We start from the raw sequence: 8,167 nt of genomic DNA, 5'->3' as shown, positions 1-8,167 counted from the left end.
TTCTCTCCATACCATTTGATACCTTTAGCCACAAGGGCCACATCTAACTACCTCTTAAATATAGCCAATGAACTGGCCTCAACTACCTTCTGTGGCAGAGAATTCCACAGATTCGCCACTCTGTGTGTGTGAAAAAAAATGTTTTTCTCATCTCAGTCCTAAAAGACTTCCCCCTTATCCTTAAACTGTGACCCCTTGTTCTGGACTTCCCCAACATCGGGAACAATCTTCCTGCATCTAGCCTGTCCAACCCCTTAAGAATTTTGTAAGTTTCTATAAAATCCCCCATCAATCTTCTAAATTCTAGCGAGTACAAGACGAGTCTATTCAGTCTTCCTTCATATGAAAGTCCTGACATCCCAGGAATCAGTCTGTACTCCCTCTATGGCAATAATGTATTTCCTCAGATTAGGAGACCAAAACTGTACGCAATACTCGAGGTGTGGTCTCACCAAGACCCTGTACAACTGTACTCGAACCTCCATGCTCCTATACTCAAATCCTTTTGATATGAAGACTTTTTGCTACAAGAGTAAGAGGGGTTTTCAGAGTTTCAGAATAGCATTAGCAAAAATCCCACAGGATTTACAAAAAATAAATGTCTTCATTTAATAGCTAAAAGTCTATTTTGTAACTGCTGGTAAAGACTGTATGTTTAACAGACTATCATTTGACCAGTGTCAATAGAAGCAATTCTTGTCAATGTCTATGGTTACCCACGGAACAGTCTGTGTTCTACAGAAACAAAGGCTTTTTTTTAAAGAGATACAGCAGGGAAACAGGCCCTTCGGCCCACCGAGTCCGCACCGACCATCAATCATCCGTTCACACACTAGTTACATAGAAACATAGAAAATAGGTGCAGGAGGAGGCCATTCTGCCCTTCGAGCCAGCACCGCCATTCATTGTGATCATGGCTGATCGTCCCCAATCAGTAACCGTGCAGTAACAAAATGTTAAATGGTCAGCTCGACATAGAGCACAAGACCTACACCAAACCCAAACCAATTAGGAGCAGACGAGGGCATTCGATCCAATTTGTGATTCCAGCTACAAAGACAGATGTGTACAGCAATTCGTTCTTCCCCCGTACAATTAAAGCATGGAATAATCTTCACCCTACTATTGTTAGCCAACCAGTAGCAACTACATTTAAGGTAGCCCTTTCTTCCCAATAACCCTTTCTGGCTTTAGTCCTCCCTTCACCACCTCCAGTTTAAATTCCATTTGGAATATTTTGGAGGACCAAGAAACCAAGAACCAAGTGCCTTCTTTCTCCCCATATCCCTTGATTCCTGTAGCCCCTAGAGCTCTATCTAACTCTCTCTTAAATTAGTTCTATGTTTAGTTTAGAGATACAGTGTGGAAACAGGCCCTTCAGCCCACCGAGTCCGCACTGACCATCGACCATCCGTTCACACACTAGTTCTATGTTATCCCACTATCTCATCTACAGGGTTAATTCATCTATCACACCCAAGTTAAGGGTCGCTCCCCATCTCCTCTCCCTCCTCACGCCACTCCCCAACAGCACAGCCATCCTTCCTCATCGCCTCTCCCTCCCCATCTCCTCTCCCTCCTCACGCCCCTCCCAAACAGCACAACCCTCCCTCCTCACCGCCTCTCCCACAGCATGGCGCTCCCTCCTCACGCTCCTCCCACTCTCCTATTCCCGATGTTTGGGAAGTCCAGAACAAAGGGTCAAAGTTTAAGGATAAGAGGGAAATCTTTTAGGACCGAGATGAGAAAATCATTTTTCAAACAGAGAGTGGTGAATCTGCGGAATTATCTGCCACAGAAGGTAGTTGAGGCCAGTTGATTGGCTATATTTAAGAGGGAGTTAGATGTGGCCCTTGTGGCTAAAGGGATCAGGGGGATCTGAGAATTAACGGACAGATGTTTAGGGGTAACATGAGGGGGAACCTCTTTGCTCAGAGAGTGGTAGCTGTGTGGAATGAGCTTCCAGTGGACGTGGTGGAGGCAGGTTCGATTTTATCATTTAAAAATAAATTGGATAGTTATATGGACGGGAAAGGAATGGACGGTTATGGTCTGAGTGCAGGTAGATGGGACTAGGGGATAATACGTGTTCGGCACGGACTAGAAGGGCCAAAATGGCCTGTTTCCGTGCTGTAATTGTTTTATGGTTATATGTGGTTATATGGTATGGAGAGAAGGCAGGTACAGGATACTGAGTTGGATGATCAGCCATGATCATATAGAATGGCGGTGCAGGCTCGAAGGGCCGAATGGCCTACTCCTGCACCTATTGTCTATGTTTCAATGTTTCTACCCCTCCCCCTGCTTGGACTGGAACCAGAGCTCAGCGTATTCCACCACCTCGCCACTGTGCACGGTGTCACCGCTGCTCGGCAGCTCCCGCAGGTTGGCGTACACGGCCGCTTGCTCTTCCCCCTCTCCCGATTCCCCTCCTCCTTTCAGCTCCTCTGGGGCCGGCCCGTCCGCTCCACTCCCCGCACTCTGGAAGGAAAGGGAAGCAGACAGGCAGTTGTGGGTTTAGTACAGCGCAGTGGGCGCTGTGGTCCCGGAATTAATACCATCAGCGGCAAGGTTCACAACTCCTGAACTCACACACACCCAGGTTCAGCCATGTTGTTTATATTCTCCTCTCACACTCTCACTCTCACTCTCACTCTCACTCTCTCTGTCACACTCACGCACTCTCTCTCACACTTTCAGTTTCACACAAACAGTCTCTCTCCCCCTCTCGGACTGTCTCCCTCTCTCAAACATTCTCTCACACTGACACCTACTCTCTCTCTCTCCCACTCTCACACAGTTAGTAAAATCAATATTCATACCCCCCATTGCTGTACACTTTAATTCTCCCTCCCATTCCCATACTGACCATTCTATCCTCGGTCTCTTCCATTGTCAGAATGAGGCTAAATGCAAATTGGAGGAACAGCATCTTATAATTCGCTTGGGCAGCTTACACCCCAGTGGTATGAACATTGACTTCTCTAACTTGAAGTAGCCCCAGCATTCTCTCCCTCTCCATCCCTCCCCCACCCAAGCCGCACCAGCTTCTCATTTTCAACCAACAAACCACTAACAGTGGCCTGTTTCCTGTTTACATATCTTTCATTCATTGTTCTTTATCTCTCCACATCATCGTCTATATAGAGTCATAGAGTGATACAGTGTGGAAACAAGTCCTTTGGCCCAACTTGCCCACACCGGCCAACATGTCCCACCTGCACTGGTCCCACCTGCCTGCGCTTGGTCCATATCCCTCCAAACCTGTCCTATCCATGTACCTCCAGAGATACTGCTTGTCCCGCTGAGTTACTTCAGATTTTAGTGTCCACTTTTGTATCATCTGTAGTTGAGATTAAATGCAGAGATCCACTACCTGATTGGTGGCAGAGTTTGGGCAGTAGATTACATTGGTGTCTTGGTTTCCTGAAGCCTTCTCCATTGTCACATCTTCCCTCCTGCAGCAACAGGAGATCACAGCAAGTTTACAGCACATCTGCACATCAACAGAGTCTAAGTCAAAGTTGCAGTTGTATTAGACGTTGGTCATAAGATTATGATGTAATTAATGATAGGAGCAGAATTAGGCCATTCGGCCCATCAAGTCTATTCCACCATTCAATCATGGCCGATCTAGCTCTCCCTCCTAACCCCATTCTCCTGCCTTCTCCCCATAACCCCTGACACCTGTACTAATCAACAATCTATCTATCTCTGCCTTAAAAATATCCACCGACTTGTGTTCTCCACAGCCGTCTGTGGCAAAGAATTCCGCAGATTCACCACCCTCTGACTAAAGAAATTCCTCTCATCTGCTTCCAAAAAGAACGATCTTTGATTCTGAGGCTGTGCCCTCTGGTCCTAGACTCTCCCACTAGTGGAAACATCCTCTCCACATCCACTCTATCCAGGCCTTTCACTATTCTTTAAATTTCAATGAGGTACCCCCTCATCCATCTAAACTCCAGCGAGTACAGGCCCAGTGCTGTCGAACGCTCATTATATGTTAACCCACTCATTCCCGGGATCATTCTCGTAAATCTCATCTGGACCCTCTACACAGCCAGCACATCCTTCCTCAGATATGTGCCCAAAAGGGCTCACAATAGTCCAAAGGTCATTTGTTGCCGGCTGTTTTGTTCTGGCTCTCTCAACCTTTCAGTTTGAAGAAGGTCCCGACGCGAAATATCATATATTCCTTAATCTCCAGAGATGCTACCTGGCCGGCTGAATTACTCCAGCACTTTCTACCTGTCCACGTTCTCCACAGAGATGCTGCCTGACCCGTTGAGTTACTCCAACACTTTATACCTGTCCACGTTCTCCACAGAGATGCTGCCTGCCTGACCCGCTGAGTTACTCCAGCACTTTGTACCTGTCCACGTTCTCCACAGAGATGCTGCCTGACCTGCTGAGTTACTCCAGCACTTTGTGCCTGTCCACGTTCTCCACATAGATGCTGCATATCTGTCCCGCTGAGTTACTCCAGCACGTTGTACCTGTCCACGTTCTCCACAGAGATGCTGCCTGACCCGTTAGCCTGACAGAAGCATTTATAAAAAGCAGATGATAAAGGGATAGATTTGGAAATAAAAATGTGGATGTATTTACACTTACCGCTGTATATACTTGTAGATGAGGATTCCAGCTAGCTCAGCGATCAGTATTATCCCTGCTGTAAGCAAAACGGCGATCCAAATATTGAAACTCTTACCTGTAAGAACAACCAGATGTGTTTTCAGTTTTTACAGTTTAGTTTATTGTCCCGTGTACCAAGGTATAGTGAAAAGCTTTTGTTGCGTGCTATCCAGTCAGCGGAAAGACAATATATGATTACAATCGAGCCGTCCACAGTGTACAGATACATGATAAAGGGAATAACATTTAGTTTAAGGTAAAGCCAGCAGAGTGCAAACAAGGATAGCCCGAGGGTCACCAATGAGGAAGATAGTGGTTCAGGACTGGTTGTGGTAGGATGGTTCAGTTACCTGATAACAGCCGGGAAGAAACTGTCCCTGAATCTGGAGGTGTGTGCGTTCGTTTTCACACTTCTGTACCTCTTGCCCGATGGGAGAGGGGAGAAGAGGGACTGACCGGGGGTGTGACTGGTCCTTGATTTTGCTGCTGGCCTTGCCGAGGCAGCGTGAGGTCGATGGAAGGGTGGTTGGTTTGTGTGATGGTCTGGGCTGCGTCCGCAACTTTCTGCAATTTTGTGCGGATAGCACTCGACACATGCTTTTCACTGTACCTCGGTACACGTGACAATAAACTAAACTGTAGCATGGTCTTATAGAGGTGTATAAAATCATGATAGGAATAGTTCGGGTAGATGCACAGAGTCTCTTGCCCAGAGTAGGGGAATCGGACGCCAGAGGATATAGGTTTAAGGTGAGGGGGAAACAATTTAATAGGAATCTGAGGGGTAACCTTTTCACAGGTGGGTGTATGGAACGAGCTGCCAGAGGAGGTAGTTGAGGCTGGGACTATTCCAACATTCACGAAACAGTTAGACAGGTACATGGATAGGTCAGGTTTGGAGGGATTTGGACCAAGTGCAGGCAGGTGGGACAAGTGTAGATGGGGCACGTTGGCTGGTGTGGGCAAGTTGGGCCGAAGGGCCTGTTTCCACACTGAATGATTCTGACTCTATGACTATGACTATGTCCGACACAAAATGCTGGAGTAACTCAGCAGGGACAGGCAGCATCTCTGGAGAGAAGGAATGGGTGATGTTTCAGGATGAGACCCTTCTTCAGACCAACCCAGAAACGTCACCCATTCCTTCTCTCCAGAGATGCTGCCTGTCCCTGCTGAGTTACTCCAGCATTTTGTGTCTACCGTCGATTTAAACCGAGGCATCTGCAGTTCTTTCCTACACATTATGACCATGACTATGGCTCGATGACTTCCCTCCCCCAGAGATGTCCTCACCTTCCATCAACAGATACACCTTGAACAAGGCTTCCCCGTGTCGGTTACGGACTGAGCACAAAGCCATCACGTCCTCCCCTCCATCACCCCCTCTCAGGGTGAGGGAACCATTCACCAAATGCCCGCTTGCCACCTGCCAGGTGTGGAGACGTCCGCGGGTTTGGTTTCCGCTGATGTTGGCGAGGGGGAGGCGCCAGGTGAGCTCTCCGGGTGGGTTGCACCTGGCCGCACACACACAGGTGACACTCTCAGGTGTGCGAGTGCATCCAGAATCCCAGGAAATCTCCGGTGCATCTGGAGAAGGAGGAACAAGACACGAGAGAGCTGTGAATCTGTGGAATTCTCTGCCACAGAAGGCAGTGGAGGCCAATTATCTGGATTTTTTTCAATACCGGGATAGATTTAGAACTTAGGGCTAAAGGAATCAAGGGATATGTGGAATGAGCAGGAACGGGGGTACTGATTTTTGTAGATCAGCCATGATCTACTAAATGGATATGTGGAATGAGCAGGAATGGCGGTGCTGGCTTGAGGCCGAATGGCCAACTTTTTCTATGTTTCTAGGAGATCAAACGCAAAATGCTGGAGTAAAATCAGCGGGACAGGCAGCATCTGTGGAGAGAAGGAACTGTCCTATCTGCCTACATCACCGCCCTTGGCAGCGTGTTGTAGATACTCTCCATGGTCTGTTCAACAGTTTACCAGGGAGAACAAATACCATCAGTCTGAAGAAGGGTCTCAACCCAAAACGTCATCCATTCCCTCTCTCCAGAGACACTTTCTGTCCCGCTGAGTTACTCCAGCATTTAGTGTCTATCTTCAGTAAACGGGACTGACCCAAGAACGCTGAGGCCCTGTACATGAAGGGACAGAGCTTTCTGAGAAGGCTCCACTCCTTCAACATTCAGCAAGATTCTGCAGATGTTCTACCAATCGGTGGTGGCCAGTGCCATCTTCTTTGCTGCCGTGTGCCGGGGCAACAGGGCGAAGGATGCGGATGTCAACGGGATCAACAAACTCATCAGGAAGGCCGTCTCTGTCCTGGGGGGCTGCTGGATTCACGGGAGATTGGTCTTGGAGAGGAGGATGCTCCTTAAACTGTGGACAATACAGCTCACCCCCTCCGTGACACATTTATCAACCTGAGGAGCACCTTCAGCAACAGACTGGTTCCACCAAGATGCAGCACAGAACGCCACAGGAGATCCTTCTTCCCTGTGGCTATCAAACTGTACAACTCCTCCCCCTTCTGTCGTGGGGTAGACTGAGACAGACTCCCCTCCCCACCCCCCTCCCACGTAAGCTTTGCACATCTCCCAATCCTTTCCACTCGTCACTTTCATTTCATGTTTCATGTGTGTTGGCAAATCAATTTCTCTCCTGGGATCAATAAAGTTATATCATGTCGTATTGTATTGTAAAACTTGCCCCGCACATCTCTTTTACAATTTTTGTCTCTCACCTTAAAGCTCTGCCCTCTCAACCTTGACATTGGCACCATGGGAAAAGGATTCTGACTGTCTACATTCTCTATTCATCTCACAGATTTATATATTTATATCAGGCCTTCCCACAGCCTTTGAGCTGGGTGGTTCATTGCCACAGACGGCAGTAGAGGCCAAGTCAGTGGATATATTTAAGACAGAGATAGATAGATTGTTGATTAGTGCGGGTGTCAGGGGTTATGGGGATAAGGCAGGAGAATGGGGTTAGGAGGGAGAGATAGATCAGCCATGGTTGAATGGCAAAATAGACTCGATGGGCCGAATGGCCTAATTCTGCTCCTATCACTTATGATCTTGTCAACTCGATAGAAAACAATACAATTCTTTCCACCATCTTTAGTTTTATTTAGTTTAGAGATAAAGCAAAGAAATATGCCCTTCGGCCCACCATGACCGCACCAGCCAGCGATCCCCGCACACTTACACTATCCCACACACACTAGGGACAATTTACACTGATACCAAGCCAATTAACCTAGAAACCTGTACAACTTGAGTGTGGGAGAAAACCGGAGCACCCGGCGAAAACCCACGTACATCATGAGGTGCACACCTGTACATGGTACTAACACCATCATCAAGTATGCAGATGATACAACGATGATTGGCCTCATCAGCAACAACGATGAGTCAGGCTATAGGGAGGAGGTCCAGCTCCTAACTGTGCGCTGACAACAACGTGGCCCGTAACTCCAAGAAGACCAAGGAGCTCATTGTGGACTACAGGAAGT

General features: G+C 47.8%; 1 long non-coding RNA gene across 1 annotated transcript; it reads right to left on the bottom strand.

Annotated features, from left to right (window-relative positions):
- Positions 1-3,334: 3,334 nt before the first annotated feature.
- On the bottom strand, positions 3,335-5,983 carry LOC116968944. Its single transcript, XR_004410562.1, has 3 exons — positions 5,932-5,983; positions 4,618-4,714; positions 3,335-3,458 (listed from the first exon to the last, which is right to left on the bottom strand). It is a non-coding gene; the product is annotated as an uncharacterized LOC116968944 (long non-coding RNA).
- Between the last annotated feature and the right edge of the window lie 2,184 nt (positions 5,984-8,167).

Source organism: Amblyraja radiata, chromosome 48, assembly GCF_010909765.2.
Source record: "Amblyraja radiata isolate CabotCenter1 chromosome 48, sAmbRad1.1.pri, whole genome shotgun sequence".
In the NCBI taxonomy this organism is placed as follows: Eukaryota; Metazoa; Chordata; class Chondrichthyes; order Rajiformes; family Rajidae; genus Amblyraja; species Amblyraja radiata.
The sequence above is the reverse complement of the archived record's forward strand: the minus strand, read 5'-3'. Positions and strand labels throughout refer to the sequence as shown.